General features: G+C 45.9%; 1 protein-coding gene across 1 annotated transcript in view; it reads left to right on the top strand.

Moving 5' to 3' along the window:
* LOC144604162 (equilibrative nucleoside transporter 4-like) overlaps window positions 1–14,483 on the top strand; it is a 106,019-nt gene that overhangs the window by 2,024 nt on the left and 89,512 nt on the right.

Raw genomic sequence — 14,483 nt, 5'->3', positions numbered from 1 at the left:
GAATAAATACCTTCGATTTGTACCAGCATCTGCAGTTATTTTCTTGTACATCTTAGATTTGATAATATGTTGGCACAATGTTGAAAGAAAGGTACCAATGAAGACATTTTAATACAGGAGGCACTGGAAACACATCGCTCATTGTTGTGTGGAGGAAGGAACTGCAGATGCACGTTTACACCAAAGAAAGACACAAAATGCTGGAGCAACTCAGGGGGACAGGCAGCATCTCGAGAGAGAAGGAATGGGTGACGTTTCGGGTCGAGACACTTATACCATGTCCCTCTAGTTTCCCTCTCCCCTGACTCTCAGTCTGAAGAAGGGTTCCGACCCAAAGCTGCCACATTGTGCTGTCTCCAGACCATTTATAAGAGGAACAATCCTCAAGAATTGAAATATTTCTATATTTTTTGTGGGGGGATAAACTTGAATGAAATAGCACCACCTGAAATCAATAATGTCTATTTAGCTCTGCTACCATCATTTCGTAGGGAGGTAGAGGATTAGCTTTCCGTGAAGCTCCTTGGGCTAGATAATAGGATTGTCACTTCCTTTACAGAAACAGCTTTGACATTGAGAAGAATAGCAGGCAACGGTTCTACAACAGCAACATACTGATTCCTGGTGATTACACAGCTCTCTTTTATGTGAGAAGTCAAATGCTTCACGCCTCTCAGCTTCTTGATCTCTCTTCCCAAATTTATGTTCCTCGTACCCTAAATTAGCTTAGTGTTCATTTAAGGATTGTGCATATTGCACCTTAACGAAAGCCTTTGGACCTTATCCTGTGTGGTGTGAGTGTGGTATGTGGAATTTGAATCACAGTGGTCCTTAGTCTGGTGTGGGTCTGGAGAACGATCCCCTTAAAATGAAGAAGGGTCTCGACCCAAAACGTCGTCCATTCCTTCTCTCCAGAGATGCTGCCTGTCCCGCCGAGTTACTCCAGCCTTTTGTGTCTACCTTCGGTGAAAACCAGCAGTTCCTTCCTGCACAGTTCCCCTTAAAATGCTGGCAAGCCTTCCTCGTTATTTAAGGCTGGCAGCTTTGACATAATCTGTGATTTATTCAGGCGGCACGGTGGCGCGGTGGTAGAGTTGCTGCCTTACAGCGCTTACAGTGCCAGAGACCCGGGTTCGATCCCGACTAAGGGCGCTGTCTGGAGGGAGTTTGTACGTTCTCCCCGTGACCTGCGTGGGTTTTCTTCGAGACCTTCGGTTTCCTCTCATACTCCAACAACGTGCAGGTTTGTAGGTTAATTGGCTTGGTATAAATGTAAAAATTGTCGCCAGTGTGTGTACGATAGTGGTTCGTGTGCAGGGGATCGCTGGTCAGTGCAGACTCGGTGGGCCGAAGGGCCTGTTTCCGCGATGTGACACGCAATGTGTTTGAATCTCAGCTAGCCAGAGAACTGTCCTCCTGTGGGGTTGAACCATATGTTCAATGGAAGGAAACAGGAGGTGTGGCATCATACTGCAGTCACTGGAAGGAATGCACGGTTAAAGGCAGGAGGTTGTTGTGAAAGTATGCCTCTGTGGTAAGGAAGAAAACACCAATCTCCATCCCTCCAGATCTTATATGCTTCAGTCAAGTAGCATTTCACTCTTTGGAGCTCTTAGGGTCACTTTACAGAAACCAGTTAACCTACAAACCTGCACGTCCTTGAAAAGTGGGAGGAAACTGGAACACCCGGACAAATCCCACACAGTCACGGGGAGAACGTGCAAACTCCACACACACAGCACCTGAGGTCAGGATCGAGCCCTGGTCTCTGGAGCTGTGAGGCAGCAACTCTACCAGCTGCGCCACCGTGCCGCCCCGAGCTTGCAATATGAGCAGCTAAGCCTTCACTAGTTTCACCAGGAACACTCCACACACTAAAGTATCACATTTACCTGAAACTCCTCTGAGTAGCTGTAACCTCGACTCGATTTAAGGGCACAAAGTGCTGGAGTAACTAAGCAGGTCGGGCAGCATCTCTAGAGACGGCAGTCTGGAGAAGGGTCCTGACCCAAAATGTCGCTTATCCATGTTCTCCAGAGATGCTGCCAGACCGGCTGAGTTACTCCAGCACTTTGTACCCTATTTGTTTTGTAAACCAGCTTCTGCAGTTCCTTGTGCCTCCAAGTGAATCAGTCTGTAGAAGGATCCCGACCTGAAACGTTACCAATGTATATTCTCCCGAGGCGCTGCCTGACCCGCTGAGTTACTCCAGCACTTTGTGCCCTATTTGTTTTGTAAACCAGCTTCTGCAGTTCCTTGCTTTGATTTATTTAGTTGGCTCATCACCACCTCTCACTAAACACCAACCTGTCAGTTTGGATATCATTCGGTTCCTCCTCAACTACATTGTCAAAGACAAAAAGGCAAAAAGGTTCCCACAGAAGCAGTGCAGAGCTGCCGATGAAAGAAACTGATGAAAACTGGTGATCCAAGACATCACTCCAAGGACCTTACATTGAGGAGCGCCCAAGGCTCCTTGACCTCGCGCTTCACCCAGGTACAAAGCCCAGAGGATATGTGCGTGCAGAGAATCGCATACTAACAGTTGACCCTGTTTGGGTTCCCAGTCGTTGTTTAAATTCTAAGCAATATTTTCTCCAGACTTATAATGAGTTGGGATTTCAAGTCCAATATTTCAGACAGAGCAGTTGAAAGATTCTAAATCTCAGCCGGTATTAAATTGCTGCAAGTAGCATCGGACTGCAGATAAGTCACAAAAGCCTCTAATCCTATAGAACACTAGACCAAGTGGACCCGTTGGGCCCAAACCTTTCCTGCATTGGTGCAGCACCCTCTCCTCCCCCACTCCCCCTCCCCCTCTCCCTCTCCCCCCCTCCTTCCCTCTCCCCCTCTCCCTCCTCCCCCCTCTCCCCCTCTCCCACCCTCTTTCCCTCTCCCCCTCTCCCCCCTTTTGTCTTCTTGTTCTATGCCTGTATGAAACTTTGCGAGTATTCAAGGTACAACAGAAGTCGTTATTACAGTAACTCAATGCTGGCAGCAAGACAACTAAAATGGCTGCCACCCCACAATCTGACTGCACACTCACACACTGTGTACAGCCACGAGAACTATGTACAAAACATCTCCCTTTGTCCTGTGCAGCGCCACCTGCTGCACGGGAGGAGCAACGGGTCCTCCCACCCCACACAGTCCATCAAACATCACACCCTCTCCCCTCCCCTCCCCCCTTCCCCTCCCCCCGCACTCCATCCCCCTCAACCCCCCTTATCCCCCCTCCATGTTCTACAGAGATGCTGCCTGACCTGCTGAGTTGCTCCAGCATTTTGTGTCTAAGCTAATCTCTTCCCCCTGCATATCTATGTGCCTTTCTAAAAGCCTCTTGGACTGCCACGATTGTATTTGCCTTCACCTGCACATTCCAGGCACTCACCACTCTCTGTGAAAAGAATTGCCCCGTAATCTCAATAGACAATAGGTGCAGGAGTAGGTCATTCGGCCCTTCGAGCCAGCACCACCATTCAATGTGATCATGGCTGATCATTCTCAATCAGTACCCCGTTCCTGCCTTCTCCCCATACCCCCCTGACTCTGCTATCTCTATTTTTGGCTACTCTATTTTACATTTTAAATCCTTACAGTATATAAGTGAGAACCTCCACCCAAATGTCAGAGTAATTTGTCATCATTTATGCTGCTGCAACGCCTACTTAGATTTTCTTGCATCACTTAACAAAGCTGGATATTTGTTCCACACATTGAGTGGGGCTGAGGCAGTGAGGTACGATTTCAGCATCACCAGTTAACAAGAAAGTGTTGGCATTCATTGGGAGAAAAACATGATATCTTCTACTTAGAAACATAGAAAATAGGTGCAGGAGGAGGCCATTCGGCCCTTCGAGCCAGCACCGCCCAAACAGTATCACAGCTTGCAACACAAATTGGGATTATGTGGAATCTTTTCGTAATAAAAAATTGCATATGCCACAAGTGAAGTATTTTGTCTATTTCTAAGCAGGTTTACTACACATTACTTTAGTTTAGTTTAGAGATACAGTACGGAAACAGGCCCTTCGGCCCATCGGCTCAAGGGGAGACACCATTTAATTCTTCTTCAGGCCACAGGAGTAGACAGAACAGGGACTGGAATTTGCCTTCATTCCAGCCTTCCCCAAAGTGCTCGGCTAGGACTTTATTCCTTGGAGTGCAGGAGGCTGAGGAGTGATCTTGTAAAGGTGTAGAAAATCATGAGGAGAATGAGGGCTCACGTTGTCGACCTCCCCGTGGTGAGCCCTGCCCTCAGTCAGGCGAACGACACCAAACAGAGACAGCAGAAGCAGAAGCAGCTTCGTAACTTCTGCTGCCTCAAATGCAAGAAGAAGAAGTTGAGGGGAATAGAGTCTTGTGCCTGGGGTTGGGGAATCCAGGAGCAGAGGACTAGGTTTAAGCTGACAGGGGCAAGATTTAATACAAACCTGAGGGGCAACCTTTTTCACTCAGAGCATGATGGGTATGTGGGAACAAGCTGCCGGAGGAGGTAGTTGAGGCAGGTTATGTAAAGACACGTTTAAAACATTTGGACGGATACATGGATAGAAAAAGTTTAGAGGGATATGGGCCAAAGGCGGGCAAATGGGACTTGCATAGATGGGGCATCTTGGTCAGCGTGGTTGAGTTGGGCCTGTTTCCGGGCTCTGTGACTCTATAACAGTGCTGCACTGTCAGAAGGGCCAGCTTTAGATAAAACATCAATTAAATGGATTGCCTGACCATTGCTACAACGTTGTTTGTGGGATCATGCTCAATGGTATTTGGCTGCCTTTCTTACTTGACTTCAGAAACAACAGAAATCAATAACTATTTAATTTATTGCTAGGCTCTGAGCCATCCTGAGTTAGTGAAAGATGTTATTTAAGCACAAGCCTTTATTCCCTCTGCATCTATCACATCCACTGCCAGAGTGGGGCCCAACACAAATTTGAGGAACAACACCTGATGTTTCGCTTGGACAGCTTACGACAACCCAACAGTAAATAGTTGATATCTCTAACTTCAAGCAACCCTTGCATTCCCTCTCTCCCCGTCCCTCCCCATCCTAGCTAGTTCTCCGACTAGTTTCATTGTCCTCCTGATTAAATATTACTGTCTGTAGCCTCGTTGTCACCTTCCCCTCAGCTGACAATCTACTTTAGCCTGAGCATTGCCCCCTTTGATCTGTGTTTTCACACTTTACTCGTCCATATCTCTATCTCCCTCTCCCTCTCAGTCTGAAGAAGGGTCTCGACCCGAAACGCCACCCATTCCTTCTCTCCGGAGATGCTGCCTGACCCGCTGAGTTACTCCAGCATTTTGTGTCGATCTCCCATACATTATGGCAGGTTGTGGGACAATAACGCAGGTATCGCTGGCAATCTTTGTTCAGAAGCAGGAGGTCGGAGCTAACGTAGAGAAAACCTTGTGTGGTTACAGTTCAAATGGTGATTAATTGCATGGGATCCGTGCTGAAGTGGCTGCTTTTGTTTGACAGGTAGAATGAGGTACCAAAGAACTGTGGCTAATCTATTTTCTCAAATAAATCAGTTAACTAGAGAAGGAACTGCCAGAGTACATTGTGTAGGAAGGAACTGCAGATGCCGGTTTAAACCGAAGGTAGACACAAAATGCTGGAGTAACTCAGCGGTTCAGGCAGCATCTTTGGAGAAAATGAATAGGTGACGTTTTGAAGTCTCGAAGTCTGAAATAGGGTCTCGACCCAAAACATCACCTATTCCTTTTCGCCAGAGATGTGCCTGACCCGCTGAGTTACTCCAGCATTTTAAGGTCAGAAGGTCATAAGGAATAGTAGAATTAGGCCATTCGGCCCATCAAGTCTACTCCGCCATTCAATCATGGCTGATCTGTCTCTCCCTCTCAACCCCATTCTCCTGCCTTCTCCCCATAACCTCTGACACCTGTAGCAATCAAGGATCTATCTATTTCTTCCTTAAAAATATCCACTGAGTTGGCCTCCACAGCCTTCTGTGGCAAATAATTCCACAGATTCACCACCTTCTGACTAAAGAAATCTCTCCTCATCAACTTCCTAAAAGAACGTCCATTATTCTGAGGCTGTGGCCTCTGGTCCTAGACTCTCCCACTAGTGGAAACATCCTCTCCACATCCACTCTATCCAGGCCCTTCACTATTCTGTGAATAGTGAAAGGCTTTTTGTGTCTATTGCCAGAACACATTGTTGCAAATATTTTTCTTCCCAAATACCAACCTGAGAGAATATTAGTGAATGTTACAACCAGACAGACACGTGTTATTTTATTACGAAATAAAAATCGGCCAGCACATTCCTGAATGGCCAAAGTCTCCAACAATCAATAAAGAGAGGGGCAAAGTTAGAAGGAGGTACAGCAGGCAGTGAAGAAAGCCAATGGAATGTTGGCCTTCATAACAAGAGGAGTTGAGTGTAGGAGCAAAGAGGTCCTTCTGCAGTTGTACAGGGCCCTAGTGAGACCGCACCTGGAGTACTGTGTGCAGTTTTGGTCTCCAAATTTGAGGAAGGATATTCTTGCTATTGAGGGCGTGCAGCGTAGGTTTACTAGGTTAATTCCCGGAATGGCGGGACTGTCGTATGTTGAGAGACTGGAGCGACTAGGCTTGTATACACTGGAATTTAGAAGGATGAGAGGGGATCTTATCGAAACGTATAAGATTATTAAGGGGTTGGACACGTTAGAGGCAGGAAACATGTTCCCAATGTTGGGGGAGTCCAGAACTAGGGGCCACAGTTTAAGAATAAGGGGTAGACCATTTAGAACTGAGATAAGGAAAAACTTTTTCACTCAGAGCGTTGTGAATCTGTGGAATTCTCTGCCTCAGAAGGTAGTGGAGGCCAATTCTCTGAATGCATTCAAGAGAGAGCTAGATAGAGCTCTTAAGGATAGTGGAGTCAAGGGGTATGGGGAGAAGGCAGGAACGGGGTACTGATTGAGACTGATCAACCATGATCACATTGAATGGTGGTGCTGGCTCGAAGGGCCGATTGGCCTACTCCTGCACCAATTGTCTATTGTCTATTGTCTATCCCTCTAAACTCTGGGTAAAAGAGCATTCACTATTTTTTCCCCGCAGCATTTTACGCATCCCTACATGATTGCCCCTTAGCATTCTGTGCTCCAAGGAATAGTCCTAGCCTACAAGCCCCTTTGGGATGTCGGAGGAAACCGGGGCATCCAGAGGAAACCCACACAGTCAGATTATTTTCAATGGAGTTCTCTTTTCTGTTATGTCTCCTCTACGATAACATAATTCGACAGATACAAGGAGTGAATTGGATTGAATTGCACACTTAGGAATCTCCTTATATAGGATTAACATGTTTAATCTGCTTAAAGAGATGCTGAACAATGGTATTCTTCAGCTGCAGCGATTGGCGGCTTCTCAACCATTATCACGGTTACCTAGCAACCACGATGAGGTGCTAATAAAATGTCCTCGGGACTTAAGAGAGCTCTGTGAGTGAAATATTAAGTGTGAAGTGACCATAATTGCCTGGTGTGAATTAAAAGTTGTGGAGCATGGAGTTATGGAGGGTTGGATAGAGAGGATGTGGAGAGGATGTTTCCACTAGTGGGAGAGTCTAGGACTAGAGGACACAGCCTCAGAATTAAAAGTCGTTCCCTTAGGAAGGAGATGAGGAGGAACTTCTTTAGTCAGAGCGTGGTGAATCGATGGAATTCTTCGCCACAGAAGGCTTCACCCACATGTTTAGACCGTAATGTTGTATCCTTATTGTTTTGATGCGTTTAGGCTTTATTCTGAATTGTTAACTGTACGTTTGTGTTGTCATTTGTGTGCATTCACAATTCCTTGTATATGCACATACTTGGCCAATAAACTTATTCATTCTCCGAAATCTTGGGTTTCCTCCCACAGGTTTGTAGGTGAATTGGCTGGGTATAAATGTAAAATTGTCCCTGGTGTGTGTGTGTGTAGGATTGTGTAAGTGTGCGGGGATCAGAGGGCGGAACGGACTCGGTGGGCCGAAGGGCCTGTTTCCACGCTGTATCTCGAAACTGAACTAAATGGCTACCTGAAGAAAAGTGGCTATTTAATATTTCCGTCACTTTGCGACTGCTAACCGTGGGTTTATTCTGTCTCCCCATCACTGACTCTGCCTTCATACCAACTTACCTTCCACGATTTATGTGCCAGGAATATTTTATCTCATGTTTGTTGATACTCACTTTCAGCATTCCTCTTTGCTTCCCTCGTTAACTTCTCTCCTCATCTCTCCGCGCTCCCCCTTTTCACTCTCTCCCACGCTGTTCATATACTTCCTGCACGCCTCCATCCTGATGTCCAACTTTTTTCCTTTAGTCTTTAATCATCTTTGGAGTCTTAATATAAGAAGATAACTGCAGATGCTGGTACAAATCGAAGGTATTTATTCACAAAATGCTGGAGTAACTCAGCAGGTCAGGCAGCATCTCGGGAGAGAAGGAATGGGAGTCTTAATAGTGTTTAAGGTTTTGGTTTAAGAGGAATATATTTTCCACAGCACTCTGCTGTGCTCTTAATACAGAGCAGAGCATTGGAGGGAAAAAAACCCATCTTCAAACCCCTTCCTGAAGATGGATTGAATTCAGTATTATTTTCGGCGTACAAGGCATGTGTAATTTGTCAAGCATTTGCTGCAACGATACTTGATCAAAATAATTAAAGCTGTTAACAGGCTGACCTCAAGCAAATTAGGCACAGTGCTCAATATAAAGGCACAGCACAAGACACGATCTTACTGAAGAACAAAAAGAAACGGAAGAACACTGAGAGTCAGGCCGCATCCGCGGAGGCAGAAGAAGTCAATCGATGTTTCAGGTTGGGACCTTGCAGAATAGCAACGGAGTTCGCCTTGGTGCTCAGCTTTCACACAGCCAAGCTTCGCATCCAATAAACAATAGACAATAGACAATAGGTGCAGGAGGAGGCCATTCGGCCCTTCGGCCCTTCGAGCCAGCACCGCCATTCAATGTGATTATGGATTATGGCTGATCATTCTCAATCAGTACCCCGTTCCTGCCTTCTCCCCATACCCCATGACTCTGCTATCCTTAAGAGCTCTATCAAGCTCTCTCTTGAATGCATTCAGTGAATTGGCCTCCACTGCCTTTTGAGGCAGAGAATTCCATGTAGGTTTGTAGGTTAATTTGGCTTTGATAAAAAAATTGTAAATTGTCCCTAGTAGTATAATTGAATGGCGGTGCTGGCTCGAAGGGCCGAATGGCCTCCTCCTGCACCTACTGTCTATTGTCTATTGTCTATAAACCTGCGCATCTTTGGCCTGTAGGAAACCGAAGGAAACCAGAGCACCCGGGGAAAACCCACGCTGTCACATGGAGAACGTACAAACTCCGTACAGACAGCACCCGTAGTCAGGATGGAACCCGGGTCCCTGGCGCTGTAAGGCAGTAACTCTGCCGCTGCGCCACCGCGCCGCACGCCCTGGTGAGGGGTGACTTGAAGGAAGTGTTACATCTCCTTTGGTAAACAGGACCTGACAATATTTTGGCTATAAAGCTGAAGAGTTGGAGCTGACTATTCCTCTGATTAATGTAAAGGTGTTTCTAACCATTGTTCATATGGTCGTCTGCCACTCTCTCTGACATAATCTCTGAAGTTGAAAAACAAAATAAACCGATATATCTAACGTCTGTCACTTCTGATGAAAACCAGCCAACCTGAAAGATTCCCTCTGCTTTCCTCTCTCTCTCTCTCTCTTCACAGACAGAGCCCTTTACTCCTAAATGTTTCCAGCATTGTCACTTCCATGGTCTGTGTGTCTCTGGGTGCTCCATGGGGTTTGATTTAGCAATTTTAATGGTTATGTAAATATTAGGGTTATTAATTTGAAAGTAGACACAAAATGCTGGAGTAACTCAGTGGGTCAGGCAGCACCTCGGGAGAGAAGGAATGGGTGACGTTTTGGGGTCGAGACCCTTCTTCAGACCCGAAACGTCACCCATTCCTTTTCTCCCGAGATGTTGCCTGACCCGCTGAGTTACTCCAGCATTTTGTGTCTACCTTTGATTTAAACCAGCATCTGCATTTTTTTCCCGAGGGTTATTAATTTATTGTATTATGAATGATCATACATTTATCTGTCTGTTATTGTGTTCAAGGGCCTGTTAAGCTGGCTGCAAGTAAGAATACTATTGTTCTGTTGTCGGTTCGTTTGACAATTAAATACTCTTGACTCCAAAGAATTGCTTTCTCTTTATTTCAGTTATGAAATATATGGAATAGTTGCATAGAAATTCACCACTCTGTTCAACTTTTGACTTGAGTACAACCAGTGTTTGTGTTCAAAAGGACACAGAATGCTGGAGTAACTCAGTGGGTCAGGCAGCATCTCTGGAGTGCATGGATAGGTGGGGTTTTGGGTCAGGACCCTTCTTCAGATTGTCTCTGCTTCCTTCTCCCCCACTGAACTCATCTTCGCAAAACTTGATTCCATCCTATCTCCCCCTCCCCTTGTCCAGTCCCTGCCCAGCTACATCCAAGACACCTCACCCGCCTTTGAACTCTTCAAATCTTCTACGATCCGAAGAGGGGTCCCAACCTGAGACGTTGCCTGTCCATGTGTGTAAGAAGGAACCGCAGATGCTGGGATTAAATCGAAGTTAGACACAAAAAGCTGGAGTAACTCAGAGGGACAGGCAGCAACTCTGGAGAGAAGGAATGGGTGACGTTTCGGGTCGAGACCCTTCTTCAGTCTCAGGCAGACGTTATCTATCCATGTTCTCCAGACTTGCTGCCTGAACCGCAGAGTCATCCAATACTTTGTGTCTTTCTGTGTAATCCAGCATCTGCAGTTCCTTGTTTCTACCAGCCAGGCCGTATTTGGAGTACCGTGAGTATTTGGAGTACCGTGAGTATTTGGAGTACCGTGAGTATTTGGAGTGCCGTGAGTATTTGGAGTACCGTGAGTATTTGGAGTACCGTGAGTATTTGGAGTACCGTGAGTATTTGGAGTACCGTGAGTATTTGGAGTACCGTGAGTATTTGGAGTACCGTGAGTATTTGGAGTGCCGCGTCGGGAACCACGACCGCCCCGACACGGCAACTCCAACAGCCTGACCGCGGGAGAAGACGGCAGGGGAAGAGAAAAAGACATTCTGGCCTTCCATCAGAGTGACGAGGGACTGGAGGAGACTCACTGTGATGGATGTTTCTTTTGTTTGGTGTTGGTTTATGATTGTATGTGTTATTGCATTTTTATTGATTATTCTTATTGGTCTTATTGTTGAACTGCGGGTAATGTTTCATTTCACTGCACATTTATGTGTATGTGACAAATAAACGACTATTGACTATTGACTATATTGATTGCAATGTGGGCCCCACATCTGAGGAAGGATGTGCTGGCTCTGGAGAGGGTCCAGAGGAGGTTTACAAGAACGATCCCAGGAATGAGTGGGTTAGCGTATGATGAGCGTTTGTCGGCACTGGGCCTGTACTCGCTGGAGTTCAGAAGGTTGAGGGGGGACCTCATTGAAACTTACAGAATAATGAACTTGAGCTGTTGGAGTGGTTAGCACGCAACAAAAGCTTTTCACTGTACCTCGGTCGGTACACGTGATTATAATAAATTAAACTCAACTAAACTGAACTGAACTGTTTCCACCAATAGTCACCTCACTAACCAAACAAACTGTCAGTTGTGCTGGAGCCGAAGATGCCATGAAATTACTAAAACGTGTTACTCAGTTGTGTAGTTTCAATAATTCACAGGACAGTGCCAATTAAACCTATGGACATATCGGAGAGAGGACCATTTCCCCTGCTGAGTCCAATGTCAGTCTCTGTAATCACTGAAATATCCATTTGAAATAGGGGAGAGTAGAGCAGACGGCATTTACTAACCGAAGATAGAGACAAAAATGCTGGAGTAACTCAGCGGGACAGGCAGCATCTCTGGAGAGAAGGAATGGGTGATGTTTCGTTTCGAGACCCTTCTTCAGCATTTACGAACCTCTACATAATAGTGGTGGGCTGGAACAGAATTTTCAGGAGTATGTGTTGATGAGGAAGGTGTTTAGCCTCTCCCTTTGACTCTTGGTCTGAAAAAGGTTCTCTGCCACAGAGGGCAGTGGAGGCCAGTTCACTGGATGAATTTCAAAGAGTTAGATAGAGCTCTAGGGGCTAGTGGAATCAAGGGATATGGGGAGAAGGCTGTTGTAATATATAAGACAAGGGGGATGTTGTGATATTGCTGGGACTACTTTGTGTATCCAAGAACTACTTTGTATGGCTGTGTATATAAGTGATGGGTGTGATTAGGCGGTCACTCTGGATCCAGGCGGCCTTGGAATAAACAGCCTGGAGTACAAGCTGCACCATGATAACATCATAAACATGTGTACTCGTGGTCCTTCCAGAGTCACAACAAAGGTACAACAGGTACTGGACCACGAAGTACAACAAAGGCAGGCACGGGTTACTGAATGAGGACGATCAGCCATGATCACAATGAATGGCGGTGCTGGCTCGACGGGCCAAATGGCCTCCTCCTGCTCCTGCACCTATTTTCTATGTTTCTATGTTTCTATGACCCGAAATGTCACCCGTTCCTTCTCTCCAGAGATGCTGCCTGTCCCGCTGAGTTACTCCGGCATTTTGTGGCTGTTGACAGTCTCTGTGAGACCCAGTTTGCTGATGGGAACTTGTTTTATTCTTGCCGCTCAGTTGCAGAGTGGAAAGTTGGCTCTGCTCCCACACTTCCATTTTGTCATCTGAACAGAAATGGAACAAAAAAAATTACTAATGAGTGGGCTGAGATGGAGTATGTTGGGTTCAGTGGAGTCACACTGCTCAATTCAGGTTTGATTAGTCCTGGATCCTGAAAAATCTCCTTCAGAACCGTTAATGGATTAGACGAATCACTTTGACATTAATGGCATCGCTGATTATGTGTAGTAATTAATATTATGCATTTTCATGATGTTCAACATTCTAGCAAGCATCATAAGTCGTTTCAGATACATTTTCCTCATAGTTCAATTAGCAGATGACTTTGTCCACTGTGAAACTGAGACAAGCATATCAAGATGGTCCTTGATTTCACCCCTAATTTTCGTTTAGTTTAGAGATGCAGCGCGGAAACAGGCCTTTCGGCCCACCGAGTCCGCACCGATGGGCCGAAGGGCCTGTTTCTGCGCTGTATCTCTAAATCTAATATCTAAATCTAAAAAAAAATCTAAAACAGGCCCTTCGGCCCACCGACCACCGTTCACACTAGTTTCATGTTATCCAACTTTCTCATCCACTCCCTACACATCAGGGGCAATTGCTATCGAAGCCAATGAACCATAAATCCGCACATCATTAGGATATGGGAGGAAACCGGAGCAGCTCGAGGGAACCTACAAGGTCGCAGGGAGAACGTGCAAACTCCACACCCACAGCACCTGAGGTCAGGATCGAACCAGAGTCTCTGGCGCTGTGAGGTAGTGGCTCTACGAGCTGGGGAGTCCATGGGACTGGAACTGTGGGAGATTCCACATAAGCATTTGGTTGATCATGTTTAAAGCCCATGTGTGAGGGTTCGGCATTTGCACGTTAAGTCATACAAGTCACACAAGTGTCACCTTATGGAGAAAAGGCTTTGCCTCTGACATTCACAGATAAGGTGGCAAATGGAATGAATCTATGCCTCATCGTTTTTTGATCGTCAAAAGGCAGGACGTTTGTTTCTCTTCTTCCTTTCTGTCAGTTTATTATGGCAATACATCAGCTGTACTAATTGCTTTGCAGAATCCGATAAACCCAGGCTAAAGTTTGGAATTAACTCCCACATAAAACCATCTGGGTAGGAAGGAACTGCAGATGCTGGTTTACACTGAAGGCAGACACAAAATGCTGGAGTAACTCAGCGGGGACAGGGAGCATCTCTGGAGAGAAGGAATAGATTCTTGATTAGTATGAGTGTCAGAGGTTATGGGGAGAAGGCAGGAGAATGGGGTTTGGAGGGAGAGATAGATCAGCCATGATTGAATGGTGGAGTATATCTGATGGGCCGAATGGCCTAATTCTGCTCCTATCACTCGTGATCTTGTGAATAGACGACGTTTCGGGTCGAGACCCTTCTTCAGACTGAGAGTCAGGGGAAAGGGAAACGAGAGATTATTCATTTGTTTCTTTGGACCTTTTCATATCTCTCGTTAAACCCTCTCCCCTGACTCTCAGTCTGAAGTAGGGTCTCGACCCGAAGCGTCACCCATTCCTTAAAAACATCTGGGGTATGGCTGGTATTAAATTGCAATATCTGGTGAGAAGGGTTTTTTTTTTTAAAGCAATGAACAGCAATGGGATGGGACCAAAGGAAATAACGCTTGTGCTTGTAATATATGTGCCAGCCTGTGTTATTTACTGACTTAATATAGTTAATGGGGTTTAAGTTGATTATATAAATTGTCTTGGTCAAGGCTTGAAAATTCATTTTGATTCCTCAATGTTGATTATCCTTTCCAGCTTCC

This window comes from Rhinoraja longicauda, chromosome 21, assembly GCF_053455715.1.
Source record: "Rhinoraja longicauda isolate Sanriku21f chromosome 21, sRhiLon1.1, whole genome shotgun sequence".
In the NCBI taxonomy this organism is placed as follows: Eukaryota; Metazoa; Chordata; class Chondrichthyes; order Rajiformes; family Arhynchobatidae; genus Rhinoraja; species Rhinoraja longicauda.
The sequence above is the reverse complement of the archived record's forward strand: the minus strand, read 5'-3'. Positions and strand labels throughout refer to the sequence as shown.